Source organism: Garra rufa, chromosome 10, assembly GCF_049309525.1.
Source record: "Garra rufa chromosome 10, GarRuf1.0, whole genome shotgun sequence".
NCBI classification, from domain to species: Eukaryota; Metazoa; Chordata; class Actinopteri; order Cypriniformes; family Cyprinidae; genus Garra; species Garra rufa.
The window spans coordinates 34,065,499-34,083,497 of record NC_133370.1 but is presented as its reverse complement, the minus strand read 5'-3'; the positions used below and the strand labels follow the sequence as shown (position 1 = coordinate 34,083,497).

The 17,999-nt window shown below is 35.9% G+C and overlaps 1 protein-coding gene across 9 annotated transcripts in view; it reads right to left on the bottom strand.

Annotated features, from left to right (window-relative positions):
• Positions 1–17,999, bottom strand: part of ptprfb (protein tyrosine phosphatase receptor type Fb) — a 224,462-nt gene that overhangs the window by 87,108 nt on the left and 119,355 nt on the right. The window lies entirely within an intron of this gene.

The window sequence follows — 17,999 nt, the reverse complement described above, 5'->3', positions numbered from 1 at the left end:
ATCTGCTTACCTAAACTTTAACATGTTTCTTTTGCTGTCTTGCAAACACTGCTGTTTTCTTCTACAAATGCAAATCTAGTTGGCAAATAATGCTTTGTCCTTCAATGGTTTGGAAAACACTGTTTCCACTCTGATACAGACCGTGACGCCTTTCACTATTTCTACACAAGGAGTAACAGAGCAGATATCTCCAAGTATCAAACATTTGCATAATTAACACAAATTATACGAAAAAATATGAAAATGAACAATAACTATATCAGAAACAGAATAGCAAGTGGGCAAGGCTGTAAACATATGGTTTTCAAACACATAAAAATGAGCAATTCTACGGTTGTGGCGTTCATTAAAAAAATATTATTTTTCTCCTCAAACATTCACACAAATGTCTGGATGAAAGCCCAGCATGCGTAATATTCACAGTTGCAATAGCAACAACATTACGGCAACATAACACTCTCTTTGATGCCAAGGTAAGCCAAAGGGCAAGGCTGAATTATTCAGTTTGAGACAATCCTCTGCACATGACAAACATTCCACTGCAAAGTCTACAGGGTACTACAGACAGATCTTGTCTTCTTATTCTGGTGCGTTAAACATTAAATCATTGGTGTATTGATCCTTAAAGCATCAAGCAATGCTTCTCGTATAACTGAATCGAAAAGCTCTCACAAAAGACTATGACTTCAAATTTGAGACTAGTGTTCCAGGACAATCAGACGCATGTATAACACAGTGGGCAAACCTCAAAAGGGTTATTTCACGAATCGCTAGCTCTCTTATGAAAACATTGAAAAAGAATAATTTAGGAGGCGGAAAATGCTGCGCTGAATCCGCACTGGAGGGAACTTTGCAGTACAAGGTAACTTGGAATATAAGGCTGTTCAAGTTATGCCTCATTAAGAAGCAAAAGCAGCAAGATTTTTTGTTCAAGTGTGACCTTCAGAAACCACATGCGCTGTCATGTATCGAGGCGTACATTTCTACCTCGGTGTGCTCAGGAGAGGTCAACTACCTGTAGGAGTGTGGGCTGTATCACTATGCCGGTCCTTTTCATTGAGCGGCTTCTGAATAAACAATTGAATACATTTTCTTGAGAAAGAACATACAAATAATACCTACCAAGTGTCACATAGTCAGCATGCGAGAGAGGAAACAGGGCTCACAAGAACATCTAAGAGAAAACCAACTGTGCTGTTTCTCCTGAGTGCAATGTGAAGACGTGTTTTTCAGACTCAGCTGGGCAAAAAAAAAAAAAAAAGTTGAAAAATGCAAGCTCCAGGTGTTTCAGGTGACAAAGTGAAGAAAAAAAGTTTCTTAAGTGTCTTGGAGTGCAAAGTAAGTGACATAATTGTGCTGTATGTTTATATATATATATATACACACTTCTAATTAAAGGTGTAGGGTAGAGCGGGGCACAAACTAACGCGGGGTTAATTGTAACACACGTGGTTTAAATATTTCCACACATGCTAGCATAACCAAATTTACGGTATTTACTAGTTGCCATAGCAACACTATGCAGAGAAAAAAGAGCTCCAAAATTCAAAAGCCTTTTGAAGATATCGCTGAATATTTATTTTACCATAGTAAAAGTACATTTCTGGCTGAAATAAACTTTTCATTTCGGTTTTTAGTATTCATTTAAAATTAGACAAATCTGCTATTATTTTAATCTCCAATTTGTTATTTATCAGTTTAGATAGTTTATTAATGCTTCACAAACCAGCAGAAGACACTAACCACTATTATATTCCAGTGGCGCAGATGGGGAACGTTGTAACACTGTGTTACAATATGCCCCGCTGTTATTAAACTATGCTATTCTATGACATTAGCGATGCAATTTACACTACTTACTTCTAAGGATTTTGATAAGAAACCACAAGAAACAGGTGAATAAAGGCTGACAATCAATGTTTAAGGTTCAGAAGTTATTATTTCAAGAAATGTAAAGCATTTTGGCTCGTTTTTGTGTGTCCTGTTCTATGAGAGCTGTGTGTGGAGGGGCGGGAGTGTTTTTCTGAATGTCTAAATGTGTTTCATCTATTTGTCCACATTGTTTTGAACTACTGTACAGTTGTGTGTTGCGATCAGGGCCGTTTCAAGCATTGTTGCGATGCGTTCATTGTCAAACTCCAATTTTTATTTTTTTAAAAACGTCATTACTTTATTTGAAAAAGTTTATTTATTGACAAAATATTTTAGTTTGTTGTGTATATTTTTTTTAATTCGATCAGATAATATTTGAAGCTGTCATATGGTCGTGTTACAACGTGCCCCTCAGATGTTACAATGTACCCCACCTACGGGGCATGTTGTCACGTTTCACTTTCTTTCATTTGAGGTAAATAACAAAAAACGTATACACTGTAAATATGAAACAAAGCGATGTATTTGTGCTAGACAAGTGTGAAAATAATGTGGATAAAAATTGTACTCTGAACCCCACGAGGATTTACATAAACCGCGAAATTCAAAAAGTGTTAGGTTGTGCCCCGCGCTCCCCTACTCATTACTATTACATTTATGTTTTTCTTTTTTAATGTGAAAGTTGTGTTAGATTTATACTGACGCCTAGTGGTGTGGATGAAGAGAGATCAAATGAGTAGTAGTCAGATGATCATGTGACCTCAACATGTTGTAAAATTAAAACAGCTTTTATTAGGCTACTAATGTGTCTGAAGTCTTCATCACATGTGACACTGGACCACAAAACCAGTCTTAAGTAGCACGGGTATATTTGTAGCAATAGACAACAATACATTGCCTGGGTCAAAATTATAGATTTTTCTTTTATGCTAAAAATCATTAGGATATTAAGTAAGGATCATGTTCCATGAAGACATTTAGTAAATTTCCTACAGTAAATATATAAAAACTTAACTTTTGATTAGCAATATGCATTGCTAAGAACTTCTTCTGGACAACTTTAAAGGCAATTTTCTTAATATTTAGATTTTTTTGCACCATGTTCAAATAGTTGTATATCGGCCAAAATGTGTAAACCCCAATTAATAAAAAAAGACCCTTATGACTTGTTTTGTAATCCAGGGTCACATATGTACACTGTTCTACTTTTTTACCTACTCATCACTACTCTTTTTAGAGAGGGAAAAAATAGCTGACTACTCTTTTAAAAGTATGTTACTAATATGTTTCTTGTTAATATTGTTTATAATTACAGATACGTCCTTACAGGTATAGAGAGTTATAATAAATATAGAAATAAATGGTATGTGAAGGTAAAAACAAACAATAAACGGATGGATTTCCACAAAATTTCATGAAAGAAAAGCACAGCGGGAAACAAACTGACGGTTAGGCTTTTGCATTTCCTAAATAAAAGCTCCATTCTCCATCCTGAAAGCACTTTTATCACTTACACCTCTTTACTATGCATGAGGATTTAAAAAACAGAAGACTCCAAGCTCAGAAATTTGTTTTTAATACAATCCGTGTGTGCTTATATTGAGTCAAGCAAGGACTCAATTACTAAGATGAATAGGTAAGAGGGGAAAACATCTACAAAATGTCCCACTCTGTCCCGAGTCTCTGCCGCATCATACATGTGGGCGCTGCAGCAGATGGCGGTTTGAATTTAAAAAGCCTGCCAACGCTAGTTTCATTGTTTCCCCGAAGCAGTTATGACAAGGTGTTTGGCTCCGTCGGGGTGATACATTTGGTGCGTAATTGGGATGCCATCTTGTAAGGAGTAGAGAGAAACTTGAGAGCGGACGGAATGAGGAGGAAGTAGGAGGAAGGCCGAGAAAGCTTTGCAGCAAGCAGTCAAAAGAGAGAATCTGAACTTTAATGACCGTGATGTCATGTTCTGAGATTCTCTGCTTGTGTTGCAGAGTTTTGTTTTACCTTTGTCTGAAAGGTTACGCAACCGGCTGAGGTCATGGTATATGAGAAGCAGCAATTCTGACAATTACAGACAAAGAGTACAGGCTCAAGTTTTTATGCAACGTCAACACCTTATTTGTATCATGTTACTTTAAAAATGCGGTTGAGCCTACTGGCATTTCAAGCGAAACAAAGATAGCAGCTCGACTGTGATGCAAAGCTTCATGACTACCAAAACATCGTCTAACCTTTAGGCATCATGTTCTTCTTTTACACTGGGTGCGGCTCTATTGTTCATTGTTGATGAAGATTGGGTTTATTCACCTTAAACTAACATGTTTTGGTAGTGTTAAGGACCCAGTTAAAGACTCAGTTGCGTTTACTTTTAATGAACTTTAAGTAGCACAAAAATTACATGCAATCAATAAGGATGCATTATATTGATTAAAAGTGACAAAGAATTATAATGTTACAAAAGATTTCTGTTTCAAATAAACTGTTCATTTGAACTTACTATTCATCAAAAAATGCTGAAAAAATGTACAAAAATATTCACTTTGAATTTAAGGACCGTTCAAGGACTTTCCACGTCCAATACCCTCAAATTCAAAGACTTAATGTGGGGACACGTTTTAAGTGAGAGCAAGGTTATATTGGGTTACCTTGTAAGATACATTGTTACAGTTTTCATGTGTCAAAATGTGTCATTTTATTCGAACTTCACAACCTATTTGCAATGTTTCCAGTTGTGGGAAACACGTAAATGCGTGTAACGTAAACCAAGCAAGCTAGTATGCATAGGTCACAAAGTGTTGCTGAAATAACACATTAGTGGACCAGAGGGAATAATATGAATTTTTCCCAGAAAACTTTTCAAGCACTTTGAAAGACCTGTATCTATATGTTTATTTTCAAAAACTTTCCAGTACCTTGAACTTTTTTTTTTTTTCAGAATCACAAACTTTCAAGGATTTCAAGGACTCGTGGGAACACTGATAAAGGATAATTCAGACTGAAGACAGGAGTAATGGCTGCGGAAAATTCAGCTTTGCCATCATATGAATAAATTACATTTTAAAATATATTAAAATAGAAACAGCTATTTTTGATTTTTGCAGTAATATTTCACATATTTTTTCACAATATTTTTTTACTTAATTCTGAGTAATAAAGTCAGAATTGTGAGATAAAAAGTCGCAATTGGAAGTTATAAAATCAGTATTGCATGATATAAACTTTTTTCTAGCAATTCTGACTTCATAACTCTTAAAGAAATTGTATCGGTATTGGTTGATATTAGATATTTGATTTCTCACGCATCTCTATATACTCAGGTAATCATTTAAAATATGAAGAATTTAAAAATACAGTTAAACGTTATATTTAGTAAATCCCAAAATCCCAAATTTTCCATACTTCACATTACAATGTTGTGAAGTTCACCTGTAAAATTAATTTTTTTTGTGTTTTATTTTTACAAAACCTTTGGCCATAACATAAAAATAATCTTTAGCTTGCATTAGTCTCCTAGGTTCTTCAGAGTATTTTAAAGCTTGTGGTTAGGACCTTGTGACCACCTCCATAAACAGGTGCCGCAGTAACAATAGTAACCGTGATAGCACCCAATCAAATTTTCTTCCTGAATGGGAAATCTACTGTTGCCATCCAAAGACCCAGAGCGGGTTTTTAATGAGACCTTACTAGCGCGATAAGACCGTGCAGGCCCTTGCAGATGGCAATCTATTGCATTATCTCCTTGGCTGTGGAACCAGTCCAGAAGCAGCCCAGCTTTATCGATGCATGTGACCACAAAAGGGAGTTAACAGTGTAGCATACCACAAACCCATCTGTAATCAGTTTTGCGGAAACAGAAGGAACATTGTTCTCCATGAAGCAGTAAATTACGAGCCGAGACTTATTCAATGCTATGAGCAATCTGATAAAGGTGAAACAAAGAAGAAAAGATCGAGGCTTGAAAGTAGGCGATAACTATCTGATATTTACAAAAGTTGAGTGTTGAATGAAGCCAATGAATTAAACTAATAGCAAACAATGGGGAAGAACTAACTCTGCATCATTACGAAAACAAATCAACGTGGTTGCCAAAGAAAATAACAATGGCGTTTCAGGTGGTCGGGTGTAAGAGCGGAGAAAGGGAGCGGTGAACCCAGTTACCCAGTTGAACAACAAGCCTGCCGTACATGTGGTTGAGACATGCATAGGCTTCATGTCCTCAATGCTGGGTCAGAGCAAAGAGGGACATAACACGCATTACAGTGGATCCGACATGAGGAGTAGTGGGTGGGGGAGGGTCACCGTGGGAGGATAAAGAGGGAAATGGAGGACAGGAGGGGCACATGCCAACCTCCTGCCAGCTCCAATTACCAGGGAGAATAGAGCATGGCATGCAGGGTGATGGGTCTAATCAGAACCCCGCTGAAGAGACAAGTCTCTGTCCTCAGACCCCACTGTGAAACAGCCCGAGTGCTCTCCACGTCCACGTCAGCCAGAGTTATTCTCACCCTGCACAAACACGTCGCCGCAAAAGAGGATGCTCAAATAGTGATGAAGCACCGTGGGGCACTCACACGAGGACAAGCCGTTCTTCAGAGATGGATCACGCATGCTTAGATCCAATATTCGTATTGAACCGTTCGGTACGAGGCTTTCGGTTCGGTACGCATTACGAACCGAACGATTCAGAAAAATACTTTTATGCTTGAAAAAAATAAAAAAGAATAAAGTGTGTAAAATATAATGTTTTCAGTGCTACTACGCTCAACAAGGCAGCCCAAACGACATGACAGGCAACGTGCTGACTGCCCCTCCCACCCCCAAACACTACTCCAGTCAGTCGTTGCAAGATGTCTAGTAACGTTAATGCAATTATCAGACCACAAATAGAGGATCCTCCTATAACCAACAGGTCTGGAGTTTGGGAGCACTTACTTCCTGTAAGTTATGAGGGTGATGGCAAGAGAGAGGTGGATAAAAAAAACAACGGTATGTCGCATCTGCTACACGACCGTAATCTACATCAGCGGCAATACTTCAAACATGTCAACTCATTTGAAAACTAGAAACACACACACTACAAACTATCCCCGCGGTATTCAGGCAGGCACTTCCATCAGATTCGAACAGGGCAAAACAAATCACCGAGGCGATCGGTACATTTATAGCCGCGGATATGAGACCTTACTCGGTAGTGGAAAATACAGGTTTTAAGAAAATGCTAAGTGTAATTGAGCCCTGTTACATTATTCCTTCACGAGCCCATTTCAGCCAGACAATAATTCCTACTTTGTACAGAAAAACAAAAGCCCAAATAGAGAACCTCTCTGTATCTCTCTTCATCTTTCTAAAAAAAAAAAAACTTAAAAATTGATTGAAACTGAGTTCCATATAAAAACAAAATTATTCTTTTCTTTCTAGTTTATAACTACTACAATATTACATTACATTTTTTTTTTTATCAGGAGCTTTTTGGTTTTGGTATAAACTGTCTTCAAAATTAAAATTTTTTGGCATTGTCATTTTTGAGTAAATATTCCTTTAAAGGGATAATGTTCCCAAAACTTAAAAATTACATCATCATTTAGTGTTCCTCTGGGCATATAAGACTTTCATTCATCTTTGAAATGAGCACAGCCTGAAGAAATATTTCTTCCCTCAAGTGAAAGTACATATAACCAAAACTTGCTTTAAACTTCAAAATGTTCATAAAAAGCCTTTAATCTGATTTAATCCAAGTCAAGAAGAGAAATAATGAACAGCTATATGATGAATAGGTTTAAATTTTAGGCTTATAACCACAGATCTACGCACAAACATAGGGCACATGAAATATGAAAGAAAAGCTCAATTGTACTTGTTTGACAAGAGAGTACAGTTCATGTTACACAAAGCGAAGGTAGACTTCAAAAGGTTGAAAATATAGCATATAATAACCATTATTACGTGGTTTGGTACGATTTCATCTGTTTCAAAGCATCAACTTTCTTCAAAATTCGTCATTTTGCATTCCACAAAAGAAAGAATGTCATACAAGAAAGTGAACTATTACTTTAAGTATGTGAAGGTCTCCATTGTTATAGAAGAAGAAAGTTCCACAAATTCACTTGGACAGCACATCATTGACAGTTTGCACTGAATCTGTCTACTTAGGTAAGGCAACTTCTGAACTAATAGTTTGTTTAAAAACAGTGTAGTATTTCTGTAAAAGTATTGACAGTTCTTGAGAAACAAATGTCCTTGTAATTTCCAGAGAGTGTGTATGAGAGTGATGGATGACAGCAATTAGGGGTGACATCTCTTTTGATGGAGGGAGCAGAAGGGTTTCTGTAATGATATATGACAACAGAACACCATCCATTTTACTACGTATCTTAATTTCCAGAGATCATTTCAAGTCCAGGTTTGTCCTCCCTTGGAGAAAGTGGCGTTTTACATTATTCAGCTTGCCAAAAATCTGCTTCATTGGCACATCACTGAATACTTAAATACAACAAATTAGACAGATGTGTTGCCCATTAAGAATTTAAGCAAAATAAAAATCAACCTAGAAATGGCTAATTCATTCTGTAGTAGTCTGTGCATACTAAGCTGGGGAAAAAAGCACTTCAACACTTTACTTTCAAATTAGATCATACTCTCAATATAGCCTCAATACATTCAAATAACACAATTTTAGAGAATCAGAGCAATTACAAGTGAAAGACGGCAGGCACAGCATCCGAACAAAACAGCATTCATTCATGCGAGATGACATCAGGGATAGGTGATATCAGTGACAGCCTGATATCAGACGGCAGAACACTACTTTGCCTGCAGGCTGATGTACAAGATAACTTTTACATGCTATTATATTTGCATTTTTGGAGACAAGACTGAGTGCTTTTAAAATGAAACCAGACAGATAAAACATTTAGCCGTTTAGAAAAGAGCAAGAAGTTGCATTACAAAATTATCACATGAATAAACTGAACGAGCACTCCTAGGGAGGAACATACATGGAAGAGGTTCTGCAAAATATATCTACACTGCTGTTCAAAAGTTTGGGGTCAGACTGGGATAAGACTTGTAATGTTTATTTTTTAAACAAATCTCTTATGCTCATCAAGGCTGCATTTATTTGATTAAAATACAGAAAAAAATAACCATAATATTGCGAAATGTTATTAAAATATAAAATAATTTCTTTCAATTTACTTTATAATATATTACTTTATACTAATTATCATTTATTCCTGTGACGCAAAGCTGAATTTTTATCAGCTATTACTCCAGTGTTAAGTGTCACATGATCCCGCAGAAATAATTTTAATATGCTGGTTTATTATTAGAATTATCTATGTTGGCAACAGTTGTGCTGCCAAATATTTTTTTGGAACCTGTTATACTTTTTTCAGGATTCTTTGTTAAAAAGAACAGCATTTATTCAAAACAATATACTGTAAGTCTTAGCTTAGCTATCACTTTTTTTTTTTTCAATTTAACACATCCTTGCTAAATAAAACTATTAATTTCTAAAAAAAATATATATAATAATAATAATGAAATAAATAATAAAAAATAAAAATGTACTGACCCCAAACTTTTGAACAATAGTGTATATTGTCAGAATTATTACTATTTTTTTTAAATGCCATTTTAAAACTTTTTATTCAAAGAATCCTTGAAAAATTATCAGAGGTGCCAAAAAATATTAAGCAGCACTGATAATAAATTAGCATATTAGAATGATTTCTGAAGGATCATGTGACACTGAATAGAGGAGTAATGATGCAGAAAATTCAGCTGTGATCACAGAAAAACTTTATTTTACATTGTAATTTATTTTTCTGTATTTTTGATCAAAAAACACAACCTTGATGAGAATAAAAACGTTTAAAAAAACGTCTTAGGGATCCCAACTTTTGAACAGCGTATACATATATATATATATATATAGGAAGTTTAAATTATAATAATAATATAAATTTTAATAATACTTCATAATATTAATCTTTTTGGATCAAATAAATCCATAAAAACCTAAGAGGTACCAACTCCATACAGATCTATAATACTATCAACCTGAATATTTTATTCATACAATGTATATAATGAAAGATAATGAAATAAAGTTAATGAGTATACTGTACTTGCACACGCTCATCACAATGCATTATTTGACTGGCTTACACTGACTACCTTATGATGATGTACTTATGATGCTGTCTAGGTAGGCAGACGCTTGTTTTTGAAAGACAGTTTCAGTGTACAACGATTATGTAGTCCGAAAGGGTTTCACTGAGGTCAGATCTCCTGGTTCACTTTAATTGTGAGCAATGCTAGGAATTCCTAAGGACCAAACTGCAGGTAGAAAACAGACCCAGCATAATCAATAGCTGCCTGAAACATCCTCAGCTTTAAATGTTATAATTGGCCGTGCAGATCTGCAACCTCACAGACACATGTAGTAAATAACAATGCAACGTGTGTAAAGGTGAACCGCACCCTAGAAGTGGCAGAGTCCCGTCTGCAGTATTTCACCGGCACGTTGTTTATCTAAGTCGGTGGCGGGGAAAGAGGTGTAATGCATGCCACGACCTTTGAAATAATACACTTTTTCTTGCTGGCCAGAATATTCAGGCTGACTTCCCTGCAACAGTCACTTAATCAATGTTGGGCAGGTGTGACGTTAGTCTCTCTCTCTCCTTTATTCGCATGGGTCTGTCTCTCTGGTTTTTCCGTCTCGCCCTCCTTCCTATGTGTCCTCCAGTTTCTTGTGTCTCGGTATGATCTACAGCTCTGCCACAGGCACATAGCTGTTATTTATGCTACAGCACACTGGTTTGTACATAACAGCACATGTGTGACCCATTACCAGAACCGAAGGGTGATCTGCTCACTCCACTCAAGCGCAACGGCCCGAGTCACCTTGAGCCATGAAAGCTGTGTGGAAATCACACGATCTGCTATCTGTTAGAGCGCCTTATTTAGACGTAGAGAGCACGCTTGGTCTCACATAGGCCAGTGACGATAAAAAAAAATGTGTGGAGCATATGTTTTTTTTTGTTTGTTTGTTTGTTTAATATCTGGCTAATTACATTTTCTATGCTTACTAACGATGCATGGTACATTGGTGGCTAAAATGGTAAAAGCAGTTTAGCAATGTTTTTTTTTTTAATTGTTACTAGTATTTTTTTATTTTTTAGTAGTTTTGATATCCTATTGGTCAGAATTAGCATGCTTGGTCTCATCTAGACATCAGAAAAAAAGGAAAAAGATGTATAATCATATAATCAAATATAATGCATTAATTGTATTATGATTAAAAAAATATATAAAAGCAAATAAAATAATATAATAAAAATATTCTATATACAGAATTATTACCATAAATAAAATATTAATAAAGGAATTTTGAAATTATAATGCCATTTGCATTTTTATTTTTTTCCAACCCATATGTGACCTTGGACCACAAAATCAGTCATAAGGGTACATTTTTTGAAATTGAGATTTATACATCATATGAACGCTGAATAAATAAGCTTTCCATTAATGTATGTTTGTTAGGATAGGACAATATTTGGCCGAGACACAACTATTTGAAAATCTGGAATCTGAGGGTGAAAAAAAAAATCGAAATATTGAGAAAATCGCATTCAAAGTTGTCCAAATGAAGTTCTTAGCAATGCATATTACTAACCAAAAACTAGGTTTTAATATATTTACTGTAGGAAATTTACAAAATATTTTCATGGAACATGATCTTTACTTAATATTCAAATGATTTTTGGCATAAAAGAAAAAATCGATAATTTTGACCCCTACAATGTACTGTTCAAAAGTTTAGAGCAGTGTTTCTCAACGGGGGTGGTTGGGAGAGCATCGGGGGGCGCTGAAAGCAATAATTTTGAAAGGGGGGCGCTGAGGTGTTTTTGGGGGGGCGTTTGGTTAAGACGAGTTTAAACCGAATATATGAGCTGAAACTTGCAGAAGAAAATGGTCTGCCACATCCTAATGCCATTTCTACACTGGATGCATCAAAGCGCACTTTCTATATCTATTTGTCAACTTGTCTGCAGCATAAGCGTGCGGAATGCATAGCGCTCACGCTCAGTTACTGAATGACTGATTATAACGGGATCTATGTGCTTTAACGCCTGAACGCGAATGAACTTGTTGCGCCGTTCGCGGCCAGTGTAGCAGTGTTAAGGTCATTGCACACTGAGTCCGAAATTTTCGTGTGCGTTTTTTCGTATTCGTAATCCTAAAAATTTGTCACGCACAGAAACCTTGCACACTTGAGTCCGATGCGTATTAATTCATCCGTTGCGAAAAAAAGTATACAAACATATCACAACAGTAAAAAGGGTGTTCAAGAGTTCCAGAAATGGAAGAACAAACTAAAATCACTTATGTAAAAATGTCCTTATGGATATGTTCTAAACAGGAATTTTTATTTAGTCTTTTTAAATTTGGGGCAATAAAGTATATCAGCATCGGAACAACACTGAAGCTGTAGCAATGAAAATCACCAATTTGCTTAAAAACTCTGTAAATGAATGTTATTATTACTGTTTTTTTTTTAATAATTTACTGTAAAAAAAAGTACATCACTGTCTTTTTTGATCAATTTAAATGCATCCTTGAATTAATTTTGTAAAAACTGTAATGACCCTACACATTTGAATTACTATAAATATAATAAGAGTCCTTATTATAAACACAAAATACTAATAATAATCAACTTTAATATTCAGTGAGGACAATTAGACTATGATTTATTTGATGGGGGGGGGGGGGGGGCGGTGAGGGACCTGAATAATAGGTAGGGGGACACTGGCCCAAAAAAGGTTGAGAACCACTGGTTTAGAGTCTGTATAATATTTAAATATTTTTAAAATAAGAGTGGACATCTTATATGCTCACCAAGGCTGCATTTGTTTGATCAAAGCTATAGTAAAAAAGAATTTTAAAATGTATAATGTTAATATGATATCTAATTAAAATTCAGTAACACTTTACGATACGGTATCGTTTGTTAACATTAGTTAATGTATTAACTAACATTCTTAGTTCATGTTAACTAATGTAGTTAACTGATGTTAACTAATAAACGTTGTTGTAAAGTGTTACCTAAAATTCTAAATAACTGTTTTCTGTTTTTATATATATTGTACAATGTAATTTATTCCTGTGAGGGCAGAGCTGAATTTTCAGCAGCCATTACTCCAGTTTTCAGAGTCCATGTCTGCATTTATTTGGTAAATGAATATTCTAATTATAATAAATAAAGTAAACACTACAAAAACTTTAAACAATATATAAATACACGATCCACAAACACAAGCAGTGCTGACGCATTCAAACACCTGTTTAGTTGCATTACTTCTGATAGAGTTCACTTTAAAGTGAATGAGTATAGTGTAAGATGGCAGTAGCTGTAAACGAAGCCCCCTCGGCTCAGTATATGTGACAGCCTTTACTTATTCTTTCAGTCTGTTAGACAGAACAACACAGATCAAACACACAAACCTCGCTATTAACACATCTTCTCTTCAGGCTGTGCTCGAGCTCTGACACTGAGCTAATCAAACTAAACATAAAACAGACTGTATAACTGCCACTCCTACCACATTTTGCCAAACCAACAACCTAACGACCTGAAATGCCACACATAACCACAAAACTTGAATGTTTTTCATTCACAGCCTCGGAACGTTCTGTTCCTTTTGCATTTTTTGTTTTGTTTTTCCACCCCAGTAGCATCTTAAAAGAGATTTGAATACATTTTGCTTAAGTAAAAGGTTCGATTTGAATATTTTTGGTTAGTTTGGAAATACTCAGATATCTGGAAATACTCAATAAACGTACCAGTAAACGTACCAGTAAAAGATACCAGTAAACGTAAAGATATTATTGCCATTAAACATATTTGAAAGTATTTTTTTTATATATTTTAATAATTATTATTATTATTTTAAATACACTACCATTTAAAAGTTTGATTTTTACAGTTTTTTTCTGTTTAAATTCATTTGAAAAGATCTATTCATGTGATTCCAAAGCTGAATTCATTCCAAGCTTCATTCCATGCTTATTTGTGCAATAAAGTGACTAGTTTTGTTATAGATTACATGCCAGGCATACATTTGTGGAACTATGGCATTTAGTGAATTTACCTAATAAACATTTGAATCTTTTTGTTTTTATTATTATGCAGTAAATTGCTTCATATCCACATTTCTGCAATCTAAATGATGTCCACTATACAGCACAGCCTCCCCTAATCAAATAATTTCACATATTTTCCCCTTCACTTTTACCTCTCTTTTTCACCGGACTACATTATTCAATTTATTTAGCTTTTGAAAGTGAAAGCCTATGACCATTTCACCCTAAAGCTACACTGACCAGGCTGTCGGACATACGACGACTCAAAGTGTGAACTGCTCCAATTACGCGGCCTAGTAAGCATGGCTGTCAAAGCCACAGGGCTGTTTATTCACAATTACCAGAGCAACATCAGTCAAAGAATAGCCACTACAGCACTACAATAGCAGCGCTAAGGATTTAAAGCCTGTGTCACACATCCGAGGTCATTTCCTTTAACCTAAACTGCATTGGAAAGAGCTTACTATATGGACAAGGGTTGTAAACACATCTGCTGTAGTGAAACGCTAGTGAGTCCAATGAGTTCTGGCAGCTACAAACATGTTCTATCAGGATTAATTACTGACGTTAGTCAAAATTAGGGAAAACAGCCTTTAATTTGAATTGTGCACCAAGCCGCAGGTTAAGGCCGAAACTCGAACTAGTCTTTATTTAAAATCCCGCAATTAAAGTTAAACCGCGGAGCCCTCGAAAATGCGGCAGGGATGCCGATACAGACTCCAGGTGAGTGATTCCACCCAGCCATATTGCACGAGTCCTTGGGAGAGGCCGCCCTCGACAGACGCAGTTTGTAACTGTCAAACGCTCATGATCTACAGCGCTGGGCTTCAAGCCAGCAGATGGTAGGAGAAATTAAACTCGTGACACGGACCGTTGACTGGAGCCGGGAAAGCAGTTGGAGACCACACCTGTAAAGCAGAGGGGGTCTGCGTGCGTTGCGTGAGAGCGCTTCCCCGGAATGTGCATAAGCAAATGATGCCCTTCCAGGAAAACGAAAAGTTTTCATTCAGGAAAATGACCTGAAGTGTCATTCGTCATGTCAAGAAACAATTCAAAAGCTTGTTGTAATGAAATGCAAAGTCGATGACAAATGGTGTCAGTAACATGGTGGGCGATACTGATCCAGACTGGTCTTTGCCTTTACTTGACTAGCTGGAAAAATATTTAGAACTAGTGTTGTGAGGGATTAGGGATTGAATTTTCACGAGAACTGGCTTCTTAAAAAAATAAAATGAAAAAATACCAGAAACAATCGATTTTCATGGAATTTGGTGCCGATAACAATTCTCCTTAGCGAACAAAATTCCATGCAAATTTCAACCTTACCATTTTTATTTCTAGTGCATGATTTTCCATAGTCTGGAAAGTGCTATTTTCAGGCTTGTCACATCCATAACAGTACATATTCCTCATAAAAAGACACTTCAAAATTAAAATAACAATTATATGTTCTGTGAAGAGCCATCGCTTCTCTATTTGTTGGGTTTTATTGCGTCTGGATTTTGCATCTTAATTCGCAGAAATACAAAGTATGTAGTCTCAAAAACTGTGTCCTTTTTTGTCACATCCATAACGCATAGAAAACTCATGCATAGGCTGATATTTTTCTGATGTCTAGACTTTATCAACAAGGGTTTATTAAAATATAAACAGATGGTTTGGTATATTGGTAAAACTAAGCATTTATATGTCACATCCATATTGCAAAATGTCACATCCATAATGCTGGATTTGCCTGGGATAAAATCAGAGCCTCCTGAAAGTTTCAAGAGTGTGATTCATTGTTTCTTATGAATACTTTGCAGCAAAACGATTTCTTGAACCTTTTTCCTCCAAAATTGTGCAACACATGACATGCTTCACAAACTCAACTGATAAATAAACCCAAAACACAGAACTAAAAATAAGGTATAAAGATTTAGGACAGATAAAGACAGCAAAGCTGTTGGATGCAATGTTAACAAGTAGCAACCTGTTTTGTTCCCCAGGAATTGTAAAATATAATCTGATCTGATAAGGATTTAACTGTTCTGGTGTCTGAAATTTGAGTCAAAACAGGTTGCTTCTAGCGAATGCAATCTGAACTGTTTTCCAATAATTGTTCTTTCTTTTTTCTTAAAATCAAAAAAAGAACTGTTAGAATCACTTAGTGAAATCTGAATCAGAGCATCAGTCATTAAATTCCTTACTATTTCCATCCCTACTTATTTAAAAGTGCAGTTTGCTTCAAACTGCTAGTTCAATATTCATTCACTGACAATATGAGTTATGCTTATCGCGTTGGAGCCACTTTAACAGACAAGAGCTCCAGGAGTTACCCGTAGAGCTCTTTAAAAGGGTATTAATGAGGAAACCCCATCCTCAGTGTACAGAAATACTCCACTGATCCATGAAATAAAAGCATTCCTGTGGGTTCAGATGACTATGTGACACACAAACAAAGACCATAAAACAAATGGAACATTTTTTTTTACCATCTGGATTGATGGTAGAAAATGTTCTGAGGTAAATGCACCCAGAATTATACCTTCTGATTGTGATTTAGCGGATGGATTGAAAATGATTATACTGAACAATGCAAAAGGTACATGTAACAAACTGCTCTGCATTCAGTCTTCGCTGCAGTCCTTGAGTGTCAGTAATGTCAAATCTCTCCGCTACAGAGAAATGAGGAGCACAAATGGGGTGCAGCTAGACGGAGTCATTATGAATTCACACAGAGGCCCATGTTGGCATCCGCACAATGTGATTACAACAGAGGCATGGCAAATTTTTATTCAACAGGCAACAGCTGTGAGCAACTAACGCCCACAACCTTGGTGCAAGAGCAGCCTGGAAGTTGAAATAAAACCTGCTGGTATTCCTCACGACGTGTAGACCGTGGCGACATGCGAACCCTGAAGCCGTGTTAGGATGCATCAGTGGCCCTCTAAGGAAAATGACTTCTTCACACTTCTAGAGCAACCACACAAATCATAATCACAGCAGAAATGCTCTCATAATTGCCATCTGTTTAAATTGGGTTCAATTATGTTAAGTTCACATTAATTGTTTAGCAATATGATTCAAGTAGCTAATTAGAAAAGCAGACGCAGTGACTCATGTTTTCCTGAGCTGTGTATGACCAGCTCAACTCAGGTGGGAGTGATTCCTGTGACTGAAACAAGTTCTAGCGCATTAACGCAAGTCTGTAATCCAGGTCATTCAATATTAAGAAGTTTGACTCTCTTAAGTACATAATGGCTTGTTGTTTAAGAGATAGTCTTTTTTTCCCCTTCTACCTCGCAATATTCAAACCAAACCAAACAAACTAAAGCAAAACACACACATACAAATAAGAACAACACAAAAGCAGCAAAACTCCAAAATCTTAACACAACAACAAGATACACAACAATAGGACTGGGCGGTTAATCGAAAAGTAATCTAAACCGAAATTCAGAACCTCTAACCGACATTTTAACTCTAATTTTCTTAATGTCGGTTATTTAGTTTTTTAATCCTGTTAATACTTTCCAATTACAAACATACTACCACGTATGTAGTCAAAGAGCAGGGTAGTAACTGATCACATGTAATCTGGATAACATAATCAGAGTCCAAAAATTAAGTCCTTGAAATTTGAGTAAATTACATTTTAAAATACTCGTAATCAGACTACAGTTACTTTTTTATGGATTACATGATAACATATTTTTCACACAATAGCAATATATTATTTATAATTCATTGATTCTTCCAAATTTCTCTTTTTCGTCTTTTAAATTTTCCTTTCTAAAATAGCCAACGCACTACATACATTCAGAAAGTCTAATTTTGTGGAGACAGGTGGCGACACAGCATTTGACCACTGGATTTACAAAAATCATTTCAGGTTTAAGAAGGGTTTCAATATTGCAACCACTAATGAACACATTCATTTTTATTTGAATTATCACTCCATAGGTTTTTTTAACCTAAAAACCTAAATCTTTGGAAGG